Raw genomic sequence first — 17,934 nt, 5'->3', positions numbered from 1 at the left:
ATAGTTTCATATAATAACATTTAATTGCAATATCTAAGCATCTATGGAACTTTTTAGTCAGGATTCCTAAAGCCCACAAATGTAATTTCACAATATAACCAGGAGTTTAACCCCAGTTTTGGAAAACATGTTTTCAAAAATCTTTTTTTTTCTCAGTAAAACCAGGTGAAAACACCTCACTGAATCACCTCCCTTGCACATTCCCGTGTGTAAATGGTTCTCCCAAGCCTACGTTGACTGTTGTGGAATCCTGGAAATGACCCAAGGTAGAAACATTTGGTCACAGCCTTGCTCAAGGTCAGAACAAACACAAAAAGACCATTTAGTTTGGCTGAATTTGGGCCAGTGTGCGAAGAAGTCTATCCCAAGAACCTGTAGAGATGTACAACACATCAGAGGCAATTCAGTGTTTATTTATCCAACCTTTCCATAGGAACTGCAATTAACTGGCATTCCTAAAACAGCTAACTGACTGCATGCGCTAGCCCTTAAAGCTAAGAAATTGGTCCAGGCTTCAGTTTTAAGCTGGAGCCAGATGTGCCCTGGAGGCAGCTAAACGAGCCTCACTGTTTTAATTCTGTGACTTGCCCTGTCCTCATATGATGCAGTTTTTTGTTCATATCATTCCTTTAGCAATGTTTAAATTACAACAGGAATAACTAGAAACTGTATACACATAGGGCTAGTGCACCATTTTTCTTTTTTATGTTATTTAGTCTTTGAGTAATACTGTTACTATGATGATTACACAATAACAAACAATATAATAAGAGCCATAAGCAACAGCATTTCATCTTTAATACTATAAAATTAAGAAAATTATGGCATTTCTGAATAATCTAATAATTCCCCTATTTTGCCCTTGGAAAAACTGCATCATTAATGCCACGCATCCAGTAATGAGGAAAGCAACATCATAAACTACTAGTAGTTTTTGTCCTCTGACATTACTTACAGCAGAAGAATGTTTCAGATCTTACATCGGTATTTTGTTTATGCATGAAAATGGACAATCAATAAATAACAGTGACACATTTTAGACAACGCTAAAAACATTGTTTCAGACACAGTACATGTCTGAAAATCCAAAATACCTATTTTCAGTGTGACAAACTAAATAAATAAAAAATAACAGTAAATTGTGGAATTTACAACAGTTACCAAATATTACAAAGAGTGAAAAGACTGTTGGTATAGTATTTGTCAAATCTGTACTGCTTTCAGTTTTGTCTGCTGTAAAAAGCTGTATTCATTATATAAGTATGTTCTGTTGAAAAAAAAAAAGATTTGCAAATACATATAAACTTTTCAAATAAAGGTCTGGATTATTTTTAGAAAAGAAGGCTGGGGGGGGTGCTTTTTTTAACTAACAAATTAAAATTCCACATTCCATCCTTACTCGTATTGCTAAAATAAAAAACTATTACAACAATAATGACAGATATTTTAGAGTCGGCTGGGGAAGGAACTTGGTGGGATAAAACAAAATTACATGACATTTGGCACATACTTTTTGATGAATGAATGTTTTGATTTGCAGCACAACACTAAAGAAAGCAAATTATATTTTTTTAAAAACATAGCAATTTTCGAGACCACAATGGAGATCCACACAGTTCTTACAGCCACGGTATTGCTGTGTGTGAATGCCCTGAGATGACAGAGCCGTCTAAAGGACCCTGATGGATACTGTGCATGTATGTTTCTGAAAATCAACTCAGAAAAGGACAATGCCGTGCTCTCATTCTACATGAGGGTGCATGTTTAATATTCAGGAGAAAAATAAGTCCCACAGTTTTTCAACATGTGGCAAGAAAAAGAAACAGCTGATGTAACACTTTTAATAAAAAGTTCAAAAGTCGCAGTTTTGTTTCGTGTAGCACAATTTTGCCATTGTCTGCATCTATCCCCGTCAAGCATTCTGTATAGGATGTTCTTTCACCTTAATACCAAAACACAAGTAGCTAAAAGAATAAACATAAGTCTTTGCCAGCTATAACTTTTCCTTGTACTTCTATTTTCTTTTTGTATGTGTTAAGAAGATTAAAACAAAGATGTATTTCACATCTTTTAACATCCTGTATTTCACTTCTCAAACTATTTAATATAGTGATAGTTTTTATGTGTACAATTTTGTTATGCAAACCTATACAAGTATTTAATGCACGTACAGGAACCCTGCAAACCCAAATAAAATCCCTTCATATTAGCCGATTTACTGCACGCTACAGTAAGTGCCGTAACAAAAGAAAAACGTTTAAGCTTTTAAAAAATCTGCATCATTTTTAAAATGTTATCATATTTTGATTCTAGTTCAACTAGAATCAACCTTTTTTCCAGTGTGTCTTATATCTCTCTTACATTTCAGGATTTTTAACATGAATTGCTTTTCAAACAATAAACCCTATCTTTCCTATTAGATTTTTCTCATCATCATTTAGCATATTCTAAAGAAAATATTAATGATAATTTCTACTCTGTGAAACTGATACTTAACTAAACAATTTACATCAGACCTTTAGTACTCAAAGTCCAGCTGAGTCAGTTTCGCTGACAACGCCTTCCAAGTGGCTACAGCAGGTTTTACATCCATTTTATGGTCCAAAGACAAATAAATCCTGACTGGGTTTTTCTCCCCCTTCTTTACCTTACCTTGCAGTCTTCTATGCTTTTGTTTCTTCTCCCTGTTAGGTGCAGACGTCAAAACAAGTCTAGTAGTCTGCCTTCTTTGTCACTGTTATCCTGGGCTGTGAGTTTGAGCGGGTTCACTTTATGAGTAGCGGATTTATAAAAAGTGCACTCCAAAGCCTCCAAAACTGCAGTTCTAGCAATAAAGCATTTGTGAAAAGAAAGTTTGTTTTCTGTTTTTTTGTTTTTAAAAAAAAGATCTTTTCCAGTGCGCTGGTCAGTGTTTGAAGTGCGTCTCTTAGTACCTTTAACTTGAGGGAAGCAAATTGAGATTGTGACGGTGAGGTGTGGACACAAATGCTCAGACTGAAAAAAACAAAAAAACTAAAGGTAAGCCCTTTTATTCTTATACTCTTATATCAGTGTACAAAATAAGCAAACTATAAACTCTGAAACTAACAGAACAAAACACAGGAGCTCACTGACCCTTGCAGGATATAGGGAAGCAACGACAGCAGACTCTTTGACTACAGATACAGGGAAGAGAGGGCTATATACAGACAGACCAATTACTAATAAAAATAAAAACAGGAAGGAGAGGAACGCACATGAACACAATTAACAACAGGTGAAACTAATCTGGGAATCCGTAGAACACATACAGGAAATAAAACTGACACAGGCCACAAAATAAAATAAACCTTCAAAGTAAAACAGGAAAAGTCAAAGGAGACATGAACACTAACACTAAACAAAATGTAAAGACAAGGAAACAAAAGAGACCAAGGTACAAACAGCATATGAAACAAATGGATGTGTAACAGAAACCAAAGAGGCAACTTCTAGTGAACACACACACACACACACACACACACACACACACACACACACACACACACACACACTAACAAAAATGCAAGAAACCTCTCTGGAATTGATATAAAGTAAACATAATAAGCAAAGACTGAAATGGAAGAAGATCCAGACAATAGTAGGATAATAAGAAATCAGAAAAAAAAATCAAGTGTAAAATCAGACTCTCAAACACTTCAGAAGATAAATAATGTAAGATAAAAGATTGTGTAAATAACAACTCAGAACCATAAAAAAATGTATTCTTTGAGCCGATCTGGGGCAGTTCAAAGGTGAAATGTCTCAGCTGAACATTTTTGTCCCAGGCCTTCAGTAACAACAGGAGCAGCAGCTTAAAAACATTATCAAACATTTAGACAGAATATACTGATTTACTGGACATTTTTTAAAGTGAAGCAAACCATGAGGACATATACATGCTACTGAAATGAACTGAGATCACAAACATCATTTTAACCATGGAAAAGGGCAAAAACAGAACGGGCAAAGAAGAATGGGAATGGAAAGCACAGCTGGAGCACGATGGTCATGTTGTATTTACAGTTCTTTAAGCATATTATAGTACACTACAAATTACTAGCATACAAGTTCATACAATTAATTACAGAAGAGCCATCGCTTTATGTTAAAAAAAAAAAGCACTATTAACTTGCAAACTATAAGTTAAAACTATGGGGTTGTATCTGTGCTATTCCACAGTCATATGCATTTCAGCTGTTCCCTAGCAGTAGGAGGTAGCAATGGTTTTCCAACATAATTACAAAGGGAGACAGCATAGATGTCTCTGGATGCAACCAGGCTGTTCTGTCACCAGAAATGTGCTGATTCAGTGTACACGTCTCAATGAAAAAAAAAACTGTTCATTTGTTGAAATCTTACTACATTTGGTTGTCAGAACATTTGTATTTTCTAATTCTGCAAATTAAGTGGAGTTTTGTTTTTACAACTCTATTAGATGTTGTATTGCATTTAATATTTTTGTACAGAAAATAGTGACTTTAGTGATACTTTCCCTATAGCCGCACCATACATGATTGGATTTTAGAGAAATGTCACCACAAATATTGCATAGACTGGCATTATATTCAAAGCTATCCATTGCACCAAGTGGAAATACCATTGCAATTCTTATATGTGCATGCCAATTGCTCTCTGATTATCTTATGAGTTTGCCCTTAAACGTTTTCAGAACCTTCGACCTTCAGCATTTATTGCTGTTTTAAACTGCATAGTTTCAGACTGTTCACTATGGGCTGGCAAGGACAAGTTGATCCTGTTCATCTGGACATAACGTCTTTAGCAGAAGAAAAGTTTCGTGACTCATCCGAGTGACTTCTTCAGTCTCAGCTGACTGCAGGTTCCCCCCCCCCCTTATAAACTGTATAATGCATAATGCATAATGAATGATATAATTTGCATAATGAATGAAACTAGCACCACTGTTGAGCAATGTGAGGCTGTGAGGTTGGTTTCTTGATCATTAATATGCAAACTGTCATCACCATTGATCAACAATCGCTGATCAAAGACTATTGATCAATGAACATAAGTACCATTCACAGAGAGTTGGGGAATGTCTGCAATCACAGCATTGTAAGATGCTGAAAGATCTACCTTTAGGCCCCCTCCTCTATTCAGAGATGGTCTTTCCTTTTTCACGTATATTGCCTCCTTGACTCCACACTCAAACCAGAGTTCCTCATCACTGAATGGGTGGCCTCTGGGCTGTAGGTGTAAATAGACTAAGTTAGCTCTTCTGTGTTGTGCCATCCACTTAGCCAGAGGTTATTTGGTTTCCCTGATATAAATCATGGCAATCCTCCTGGCTATATTACTCTGTGCCGGGGGACCGGATCCTTGGGGTGGACCAATTTTTGGTGCAATGAGTTTTAGGGTTTGAAAGCCACAGAGATGTAGTGTTTAGAGAAAATGTGTCTCAGTTGTTCTGATAGTCCTGAAACATACAGGATCTCTAAGGGTTTTTGCATAGGCACCAGTTGTCCTCCTCACCTGGATCACCTGGAGCATTCTTTAGTTGCTTTCCCAGCTTTGATATATGTTCAGCTGGGATAACCACATTTATTCAGGACCTTCTTGACATGATGTTCTTCTGCTTCACTGGCCTTACCTGGCCAGGATGATAAAACACAAAGAGAACAACAAAACTGAAGAAGCTTCTCGGATGAGAGGTGAAACATCTTCAAGCAACTTAAAGAAGTCCAGACGCTTTTCTTTCCAAGCTCCTTAGACAAAGAGAACAACATCCTCACCGCCCTTGCTTTCACCAATATAAATCTGTTTTTGACTAAAAAAAAAATCTTGCAGATCACTATTGAAAGTGGAAGTCAAAATCTCAACAAGTCCTTAGATAGCTTCAACGAAAGCAAATTTTCACAACTAGAGTGTTTGAAATTATCAAAGCAAACAACCTTTTGTATCTGTTTCTACAGGAAAGCAGCAGGCTCTGCTGTTGAAGTAATACTTTGTAATGGTATTAGGAGAGCTATAAAAGTGTCAGAGACCTGTAAACAGGCAATCAGAGAATGAGCCATGGTCTGTTGCTTTCACGGGCATCAATCACTAAGTAATGAATGTGAAGTCTGAAAAACAGGCATTTGACGTAATGGAATAGGTCTACACTGTAAAAAATATAAATATATATATTGGTATTTTAACAGAATGTTTTCTATTAATTTTAGAGAATTTTGCTGTTATCTTTCAATACATGAAAAATCAATAAAATTACAAAAATACACAAGTAATCTGTTTTTAAATTATTTTAAAAACCTATCATTTTGAAAAATGTACTGTACTTTTACAAATATGCAATGTTTATTAAACAGATAATTAAATAATAAATACTGTAAATATATATGCAAATTTTTTATTCACTAAGACAAAATTAAAAACAAAACAAGTTAAAATTAGTTAAAGACACAGACAAGATGGCGCCGAGTATGGCACACAGCAAATCCAGCATGTCCAAATTAACACTGTCGGATTTGATTTCAACACTATTAAAGTGTCTATATGGGTCCACACCAGAGAGTGTTAATTTAACTCTTTTTGGAGAGTTGGTACGTTAACTCTGATTTAGTGTTAAACACCAAATCTGTCTGGAGTTGATAATTTAACACTTGGTGTTAAGAGTTTATATATTAACTCTCAAAGAGTATTTTAGTTTAACTACGTAAGAGTTATCTTCTAATTCATTCTAAAAAGCGGGAATTTTACTGTTCTGAACTTCTAGACATTTCTTTTGGAAATAAACATTTACTAAAAAGACGCAATGTTTTTGAAAAACATTTATTCTGAACTGTGCACCACAATTTCAAAACATTATCTGAAAGATGTAACAGTATACATGTTCTCACTTTCATTAGAATTTTGTTTATCAAAAGGTCTGACATGGTAAATGCAAATAACAGCATTCTCATCACCTATTTCTTCAATACAATATGCATGTCCTTCATTCATCCCTTTGTGGAACTTCAGCGCACTTCTGCTCTCCCCCATATTCCATCTTCACAAGCATATCCTGTGCGGAGATTGAATAAAAATTAGTTGACACTAATTAATGGCACAAATAATCCAGTAAACAATTGCAGCACAGTAAAAAAAAAAAGGAATCCTCTTTGAGTCATTACTTGTGTAAAGTATTTTCCCAAAAGACAAGGACACAGGCAACAGGTAATACTGAACTAAATGTAAAACCGCAACCTTTTTCATTTTTACCTAAACCGTGTGCACAAAACTCTGGAGTTATCTATGCTAACGTAGAATCGAGTCAGGACGTCAGCTACTGCTTTTTGCTCGTTTGTTTGTTTGTTTTTATGGGCGATCGTTTTCAGGCTTCAAGTAGCACCATTATACCAACATTTCACATTCTAGACATTGTTTTAGGTGTATTTGACCAAAGGTTTGACTGAAAATTCACATGCAAGCTTTTTTTCAAGGCTGTGGTATTTGCCCGCAAACAATACCTTTCAGCTAGCTAAAACAGAATATTATGCTATCAGCGAGCAACATGGCTAATGCCTTTCACACAGCTTTGTCTCAACTCCAAAGAGCCACAGAAGTAAAAGTTAATAATAATAATTGAAACAATCTTTGAAAAAATGACTTACCAAGCATGGCAAACAACTCAAATATGTAGAGCAAAATGTTCTGAAACGGCTTCACTTCAGCTTCGATTGGAGCCGTGCTGGGGGCGGAGTCTGTGAATTTACTCTGTTGGTGTCATAGCCCCTGTAGGAGTTCAGAGTTAAGAGGTCAGGAGTTAATGTTTCCATTGTAACACCTCCAGATTTGACAGAGAAACACTCATTTTTAACACTCGATTTTAACTACTATCATTTTACACCTCAGAGTTACATTAAAAGAATGTGACTCTGCTTAGAGTAAAATTAACTCTACTTTTGCAAGGAGACTATTAACACCAAAACATTTAACACTTTTGAATTTGCTGTGCAGCCTCGTCGCGAGCTCCCCCAAGCAACGGCTTTCTTCTGTGTTTAATTTTACTTTTCCTTTATTTTTTCGCGAGCAGCACTTGTCTCCTTGTGTACGACCGACAAACCTTACTGGACATAAAAGACGGTCTTTCTTATAACTTTCCGGAGTTCAAGTTTTGCAACACGAACGCTCCGTTTGCAGACCCCCCATTCATCTCACCTGAGACGCCTTTGTTCTCTGGCCCTGGAGGCCGCAAACGCCGACGCAGAGGGAGAAGATCTGGCGCTCTGGTTCGACTGAGACGGCGCACTTACAGACCACCGTTACCCAGTTTATTACTGGCTAATGTGCAGTCTCTGGAGAACAAGCTGTGCGAGCTTCGGGCACGGATCTCATTCCAGCGAGAGATGCGGGACTGCTGCGTGGTCTGCCTCACAGAAACCTGGCTATCGGACAAAGTACCGGACTCCGCAATACAACTACTGGGGTTCTCCGTGCACCGCGCGGACAGGTCACAGGATCTTACTGGGAAAAGCAGAGGCGGTGGTGTATGTTTCATGATCAACAACAGCTGGTGTGATTATGCGAACGTGCACCCGGTCAAATCCTTCTGCTCACCGGACCTGGAGTACCTGATGATTAAGTGCCGGCCATTCTGGCTACCGAGGGAATTTACAGCAGTGATTATTACGGCTGTTTACATTCCCCCACAAGCCGACACTGACCGAGCACTCAGGGAACTGTACAGCGCGATCAGCAGCGAGGAAACCGCACACCCAGAGGCAGCGTTTATCACAGCCGGAGACTTTAATAAGGGAAACCTGAAGAAAGTCTCACCAAAACTCCATCAACACATCCTTTTTAACACACGTGGAAACCGGCTACTCGACCACTGTTACACCTCTTTCCGGGATGCGTACAAAGCCCTCCCCCGCGCCCCATTCGGCCAATCAGATCACTGCTCCATCCTGCTCCTGCCCGCCTACAGGCAGAAGCTGAAACAGGAAGCTCCAACCCGGAGGGCGGTGCACTGTTGGACGGACCAATCGGAGTCTGCGCTGCGGGACTGTTTTGATCACGCGGACTGGGAAATGTTTCACGTGGCCGCCAGAGACATTGATGAGTACACAGACTCAGTCTGTGGATTTATCAGGAAATGCGTGGAAGATGTCGTCCCATCCAGAACAGTTAAATCCTTCCCAAATCAAAAACCCTGGATTAACGGAGATGTTCGCGCGGCACGGAACACCGCCTTTGCCTCCGCGAACACATCGGACTACAAACACGCACATTACCAACTCCGGAAGACGATCAAAGCAGCCAAACGTGAGTACAGGGACAGGGTGGAGCAACAGTTTGACAATCCTCGGAGTATGTGGCAGGGACTAAACACGATCACAGACTTTAGAGGGAAAACCAGCACACCGCAGACCACGGCCTCTCTGTGTGAGGATCTAAACGTATTCTACGCTAGATTCGACGCAGCGAACACCATGAGACCGGACAGTGTGCGCACCGCGGATGACGTCAGTGCGCACACTGTGTCTGAGGAGGATGTGCGGAAGTGCTTCAGGAAGGTGAACGCGCGCAAAGCTACTGGTCCGGACGGGATTCCCGGCCGCGTCCTCAAGTCATGCGCGGCTCAGCTGGCTGGAGTGTTCACGCACATCTTCAACCTTTCCCTCTCTCTGTCTGTAGTCCCAGCCTGCTTCAAAATGGCCACCATCGTCCCTGTACCCAAATCCTCCACCATCTCCTCATTGAACGACTGGCGACCTGTAGCCCTGACCCCCATCGTAAGCAAATGCTTCGAGAAGCTGGTCAGGGACTTCATCTGCTCTGCACTACCCGACTCACTGGACCCTCTACAGTTCGCATACCGCCACAACAGGTCCACTGATGATGCCATAGCCCTGACACTACATACTGCCCTGTCACACCTGGAGAAGAGAGACACGTATGTGAGAATGCTGTTTGTAGATTACAGCTCAGCATTCAATACCATCGTTCCCTCGAAGCTGGACAGGAAACTGCAGGATCTAGGACTGAGCAGCTCCCTCTGCAGCTGGATCCTTAGCTTCCTGTCTGACAGACGCCAGGTGGTCAGACTGGGCAGCATCACCTCATCCCCCATCACACTGAACACTGGTGCTCCACAGGGGTGTGTACTGAGCCCTCTCCTGTACTCACTCTACACCTACGACTGCACAGCCACTAACAACTCCAACATCATTGTGAAGTTTGCGGACGACACTACAGTGGTGGGTCTTATCACCAACAGTGATGAGACTGCTTACAGGGAGGAGGTCAGCGCCCTGACCCACTGGTGTCAAGACAACCATCTCACCCTCAACGTCGCAAAGACAAAGGAGTTGATAGTGGACTTCCGGAGGTGCAGAGAAGTACACATCACCATCAACGGCGCTGCTGTGGAGAGAGTGAGCAGCTTCCGGTTCCTTGGTGTACATCTGGCTGAGGATCTTACGTGGTCAGTACACACAAACAAAACAGTGAAGAAGGCGCAGCAGCGCCTCTTCTTTCTCAGGAGACTGAAAAGATTCGGCATGAGCCCCCGCATCCTCAGGACCTTCTATCACTGTGCCATTGAGAGCATCCTCACTGGATGCATCACCACCTGGTATGGCAACAGCACCGCCTACAACTGCAAAGCTCTCCAGCGAGTAGTGCGGTGCTCTGAACGGATAATTGGAGGTGAGCTTCCCTCCCTCCAAGACATCTACAGGAAGCGCTGCCTGAGGAAAGCGGGGAGGATCATCAAGGACTCCAGTCACCCCAGCCATAAACTGTTCAGACTGCTTCCATCAGGAAGGAGGTTCTGCAGCATCCGGTCCCGTACCAGCAGACTGAGAGACAGCTTTTTCCACCAGGCCATCAGACTGCTGAACACTTCATAGACACCTCAGCTTCACTACTGGAACTTTAACATTATGCACTCCATACTGTATATAAATGCCACTTGTTTTGCACACATTCAACTCTGTATATTTTATATATTTTATTATTATTATTTTATTTTTATTTTTTTTACTATTTAATTTGTAAAAATGTGTATACACACACACACACACACACACGTAGGAAAATATTTAGTATACACATCCAGAAATGCATACACTATTATATATTGTACATATATTTATTAGTTTCAGGTTGGCCATTCTTGTATTTTGCTCGTTTGTGTTGTTGTGTTTGCACATCTCTGTTGCTTGTGGGGCTCGCACACAAGAATTTCACTCGCATGTGCTGTGCCAGTGTGCCTGCACATGTGATGTGACAATAAAAGTGATTTGATTTGATTTTGATTTGATTTAAAGTAAAAGCAGAAAATGGGTCTTCTACATAGATTTATATTTAAGGTTAAGAGTTTGAAGAATAAAATGTTAAATGTCTGTAAAAATTAAGTTCCTATAAGTAAAAACACAATTAATAGCATCTTTTCAGATACTTCCATTCATTTTCTATGCTTATCCAATTCCTTGTCATGGGGGTCTTTTCAGATATAGCACTGAGTAGCATTAGCTGGCTAATATAAGAAACAAAGCTCATTTGAGCACGGTATTAAACATCTATGACCAGACATATTGCATATAGTTAACAGAAGAGTCAGCTAACTATTAAGCAATTAAACTAGCGCTTAATGGGCGTAGCTTATGTGCTGATTAAATTCCCCCCAAAAAATTACCTCAGTAAAATTTATTTATATAGAATTTTTCACAGACAATTCACAAAATACTTTACAGAGAGAAATAACAAGTAAGTCAAGTATGTAGTGGATTCTACATTTAATTACTGATTGCTGATTGAGTTTTTGCATTGAGTTTAACATGTGGAAAGATGTACTCCAATCAAAAGAGAAGAACATTTCAAGAAAGAGGATTGTACCACACTCATGCAAGCCACTATTCTCCTAATTTTTTTTTAAAAAAGGCAGAGACCCACTGAGCTGCACATCTTATTGGCCAATATCACTCCTCCCATAGACGTTAAAATTCTCGCAAAAATTCTAGCCCGGCGATTAGAATCAATCATGCCCTCAAATATTTCAGAGGATCAGAAGATAACAAAGGGAAGACGTTTACATTCCAACATAAGAAGACTTCTTGGTGTCATTCTTTCTTCATCATCTTCTAATGTTCCAGAAGCCATAATATCTCTTGACACCGAGAAGGCTTTCGATAGAGTGGAGTGGGTCTATCTTTTCTTCTCTCTAAGACAGTTTGGTTTTAATAATAATTTTGTCTCATGGGTCAAACTACTCTTCTCCTCTCCCTGTGCCTCTGTCTGTACAAATAATCAACGCTCCACTCCTTTCCCACTTTTTCGGGGAACAAGACGGGGGTGCCCATTATCCCCGTTACTATTTGCATTAGCGATTGAACCAGTTATTTCAGTAGCTTTAAAAATGGTGAAAGGATTAGGAGGGATTGATAGATGGGGTATAAAACATCAGGTGTCGCTCTATGCAGATGGTTTGCTTCTTTATGTGAATGATCCTCTACTAAATATCCCACACATTTTATCAGTATTAAATTCTTTCTGATATTTATCGGGATATAAGCTTAACATCTCCAAAAGCGAATACTTTCCACTTAATCAAATGGCTGCAGACATACCTACATCAACTATACCCTTTCAAATGGCTAAGTCAGGGTTCAAATATCTCGGCATTGCAATTACATGACCTCTGCGATTAATGCGAGAACAGAATTTTACCTTACTTACAATGAAAGCTAAAACATTTTTTAGGACTATAAATGACGCTATATCATTGTTCATTTGTGCTGGTAAACATCCAAGGGCTAGTCGTTCACTTCTCTATAGAGATAGATCAGCTGGAGGATTAGGACTGCCTTATCTAATTGGGTATTATTGGGCATCCAGCATGTATAAAATATTATCGTGGTGTACGTCTCCCCATACTAATTGGTGTCAGAGTGAAGCGGCCTCCTGTTCCTCGTCATCATGTGCTTTAGCATGCGATACCTTACAATCATCCTTATTAAGCCTACCTTCCAACCCAGTTGTTGCTGGAACATTAAAAATTTGGTCACAAATAAGACGCCACTTTGGATGGCTCACCCTCCCTCCAGCAACCCAGATTTGCAAAATCATTTATTCGTTCCAGCAAAGATGAAGATAAAGGACTTTGTAGTCTAGGTCATTTATACGTAAATTATGTTTTTGCAAGTTTCAATGAATTATTTACTTGCTTTAATTTCAATAAATCTGATTTTTTTCCAGTATTTCCAGTTTTGACATTTTGCAAAGAAGTGTTCAACTTTATTCCCACAAATCCAAACTCCCAGAGGAATAGACTTGGTTCTTAGAGCTAATACTTTGTCAAAGGGCCATATTTCCTACCTTTACAAACTAGTTTCTCCAGCTCGTGAATTTCTTTTACGTAGGACCAAGATGGGAGTCAGAACTCCACATGAGTTTTTCTGAGTCTTTCTGGGAGGAAGCTGTAGGGGCCATTAATTCGTCTTCTAGTTGTGCCAGACTTTCATTAATACAATTTAACGTTTTCCACAGACTACACTGCAGTAAAGAAAAAATGTCAAAATTATATCCAGATAAATTTGATGATAAATGTAATAGATGCTCACAGACACCTTGCAACCTTACTCATATGTTTGGGCGTGCCTCAGGCTGTCTGAATTTTGGCATCAATTCTTCAAAACAATTTCAGATATATTAGGTATAAATCCAACTCCGACTCCACATATTGCTATTTTTGGCAAACCACCAAATAATCTTAGTATCACAGCTATCCAAAATAATCTTATTGCCTTTGCTTCTCTTATTGCCCGAAAATGAATTTTGTTGTTGTGGAAATCATCTCAGCCACCATTAATCAAAGTCTGGTTACATGACATCCTAGGACAGGGGTGTCAAACTCAAATACACAGTGGGCCAAAATTCAAAACTGGAACAAGGTCGCGGGCTAACATTAATATTTATTGAAAGAAAAATCTTCCTCCAGATATAAGAATGAATCTTTTCTTATGGACTCAAACAAGTTTTGCTGAAAAACTGAATATGGAACAAGCAAAGCTTAATACTAAACAATATATATATAGTAGCTGTGTAATACCAGTAGGCCAGCTCTAATAGTAATTTGGTATGGCTTCGCGGGCCAAATGTAATTAGGCTGCGGGCCAAATTTGGCCCGCGGGCCAGAGTTTGACCCCTATGTCCAAGGACTTCTAAATTTGGAGAAGATAGAATTCTCTCTCAGAGGGTCGTCGAATAGACTTTTTACTTACTGGAAACCATTACTTAAATGCTTAGAAAAATTACCAGCACGAGAAATCTCTTCGTAGTCCACCATATGACCGTGCACAAATTTTCCTGCTATTGCCGGAAGTGGCTGTTCCACTTCATTTAAGATATTCCAGCATTATTAATTTGCTTCAACAGAGGAGCAAGTAGTCATTAATATTAATATTAACTAATGCTGATTAATGGTAATATTAATCTATAAGGATAAGCACTAGCACTTTATTGTTGATTTATTGTTGTTGTTTGTTTTGTTTTTTCTCTACTTGTTCTTTTTTTTTTCTTCTAAAAAAAAGAGAGTTGGTGGTCTTTCGGTGCTAACAAAAACTGCGCAAGCCTGCTCTCCACGGTGGTGGGCTATTCGCACAGGTCTCACTAAGAGAAGTTGGGCTCTCACGGAGTCGGTTTCTGACAGTTTTGTCAGAAACATGCACGAGTAGCCTCCTCACACAAAGGAGGAGATACTGATCCTGCTGCTGGGTTGATGCATTTCTACAGCCCTGTCCTCCTTTCCGCGTGTAGCAGTCTGTGTGCTGGTCTCTCTACCGCACTCTTTACTGGGAGACACGGCAAGACCACATATGAATAGGCTATTCTAGAGGACCTGGATTAGGTCAGCAATCTGAATGGGCTGCAGCTACTGTTTCGTGATGCTAGTCATAACAAGGACACTAACGAAATGTAAAATAAATAGAAGGAAAAAAAATAGAAGGGATAAGAAGTGAGCAATGATGTTTGGCCACCTTTCCTCAAGGATGGCAAACTGTTTTATCTGTTTTAGAAAATCCTGATTTTCAATGCTCAGGATTTTCTATGAGTCTGTTGCGGTCAGTGCTGTCCTCTATGCTGTTGCATGCTGGGGCAGCAGGTTGAGGGTTGCTGATGACAATAGACTCAATAAACTGATCCGTAAGGCCAGTAATGTTGTGGGTATGGAGCTGGACTCTCTTAAAGTGGTGTCGGAGAGGCGGATGTTGTCCAAGATAAGGACAATGCTGGATACCTCCCACACAGTCCATGACTAGCCACATGGCTAGCCACAGGAGCACGTTCAGTGAGAGACTGAGATTACCAAAAATCACCACTGAAGGACACAGGAAATCCACAAAGGATAACCACTCACTTGCAGAAGAAGCAGATCGCATTCTCCTGACTACTAGGGGCTTCGGCACCCAGGCGATAGTTCCCGACTCACCGACGGCCCCATCGATTCTCCCGGGGGCCTCCAACTCATCAATGGTGGCTGGGATCGCAGCATGATGGCTGTGTTTTAACCATCAGCGTGACAGCGCTGTGGCACCTTTGCAGGGAAACGAACCCGCCAGTGCTCCGTAGTGGCCACGACGCCTTATGATAAGGAAAGGCTACTCTTTATAGAGAGCCTCGGAAACTCTCGTGTCGTCTTTGCATACCTCCACAATGGTATATTATTTAATCTTAAAAAAATTTGGAGTTTTCCCGCGTACCACTAGTGTTACGCGTACCACACTTTGAGACAGACTGGTCTAGTCTGTTTTTGTTGGGTTTTTTTGTTTCTGTTTTTCTTAATGTTAGTGTCCTGGCACAACCGTAACCCCCATAATTTCCCTAGATATTAATAAAGTATTCTGAATCTAATTTATTCACTTTACTTGTGAACCTTCGCTGTACCTGTTGTGAGCTGTACCTGGGGTGAAGCACAAGTTTTTAGTCTATAAGTGGCCAGAATTCTTCCGGTATAGGCAGCACAGGGAAACTTGTCATATTCAATGTGATTCAAAGTTTAGCGTTCCAGCCTAAGACCAGGAAGTAATTATGCCCAAACTGTATAAGAGCGGTCACCCTAAAACTAAATCTCATTGTTCAATAATTTATCTAGTTCAACCACAGCTTCAAATCCGAAATATCTCCCTGTATAAATAAGTAAAAATAAAGATGAAGGCAAAGTGATGAATCTACCAGATCCCATTTCTTCAAGACTGCTCAAGGAAGTCCTACCATTAATTACTGCTTCAGCCTTAAATGATCGATCTCTCTCTATTAATGGGATATTGTGAGGTAGTCACACTCGAACGTCAAGGAAGGTGGTAGGGAAGCAGACTATGCAGACATTTTGGGTTTCCAAGGTGAGCAATTTATTTGCAGTGAACTTAATTTAATGTATAACTTAACAAAACTTTCCCCAAATCAATTCATTTAACAAAACTCAACATAACATGGCTCTGGTGACACAGCTCACCTCTCCTCTCTCCTGCATCTGGTAGAGACTGGCTTTAAATAGGGCCATCAATTTCCCTCCAATTGCCCAGCCAGTACCACTCACTCAACTGAGGGATCTAAAACTCTACTCAGGTTATCTAAAAACACAAAACCTCTACACACTTCTAATATGCACATTTACACAACTAAATGGCAGTATTAACAAAAGGAAAAACATTCAACAAATCCCTTTAAACATTAACACAAACAAAAGGAAGCATCTCTCTGGAAAAAGAAACCCCTCCACATGGTTTGACCTGATGATGTCATGTGTGACATGATCAGGACTTTAAAATGAGGAAATGCCAAGCGGGCGTTTCCCCACACCTGACACTCATGATGACTGAAAAGACAAACAGAGTAAGTATGAACAAATGACTTAATCTGTAACATAATAAAGTATAAAGAAACATAACTTAGTATTTGTCTTAATTTGCAGAATGTTTGATTTGCCGGCAACAAAACGCTTACACAAACAAACCCGGGATAGTGAGTGAAGCAATGTTACTTGACAAATAGCAAATCATAGCAAATACATAGAAACAGAATAATGTGTACAATGTGCAAAAAAAAGGTAAACACATATGGGACAAATGGAGAGAATTACAACTGCTTCTCCACTTTGTCACAGATATGCACCACAGGTCTTTAAGATTTCAGTAAGTAAACCATTACTTAAAAAGCTATCATCTGACCCCGCTATCTTGGCCAATTATAATCCAATAGTCAATCTTTCTTTTACTTAAAAGATTTTTTTGAAAGAGTACTTGTAAAGAGTTAACTGATCATCTGCAGCAAATACTGTTGACCAAAATATTTTATTACAGCGATTAGAGTATTAGAAATAAAAGGTACTCCACTGCAGTGGTTTGAATAATAGCTATCAAATAGATTTCAACTTGTTAATGTAAATGTGGAGTCCTTTTCATACACAAAGGTTAATTCTGTGTACATTATACATGCTTACCTTTGGGACTATAACTCAAAGGCATAGCATACATTTTTGTTGCTATGCAGATGATACCCAGGTTTATCTGTCATCGAAGTCGGATGACGAACACCAATTAGTAAAACTGCAGGAATGTCTTAAGGACAAAGACCAGGATGACCTCTTAATTTCCTCAGATAAAACTGAGGTAATTGTACTCTGCTCTAAAAATCTTTTAACCAGGAGAAGTCCTTGACTGCTTTCTAGTGCAATATTTTTAATTTAGAAACATCTAGTTTCAGAGTGATGCTGAAAAACTAGATGATGTATTTTTTTACTTCTAGGCTGGACTATTGTAATTCATTCCTTCTTCAGTAGAACCAGCTCCCAGTTTGGACTCAGAAGACAGACACTCTCACTACTTTCCAGATTAGGATTAAAATGTTCCTTTTTGATAAAACATAAAACACATCAAGTGATCCCAAATCCTCCTTTAGTTATGATGCAATAAG

This window comes from Astatotilapia calliptera, chromosome 20 (assembly GCF_900246225.1).
Source record: "Astatotilapia calliptera chromosome 20, fAstCal1.2, whole genome shotgun sequence".
Lineage (NCBI taxonomy): Eukaryota > Metazoa > Chordata > Actinopteri > Cichliformes > Cichlidae > Astatotilapia > Astatotilapia calliptera.
Note: the sequence above shows the minus strand (reverse complement) of the source record.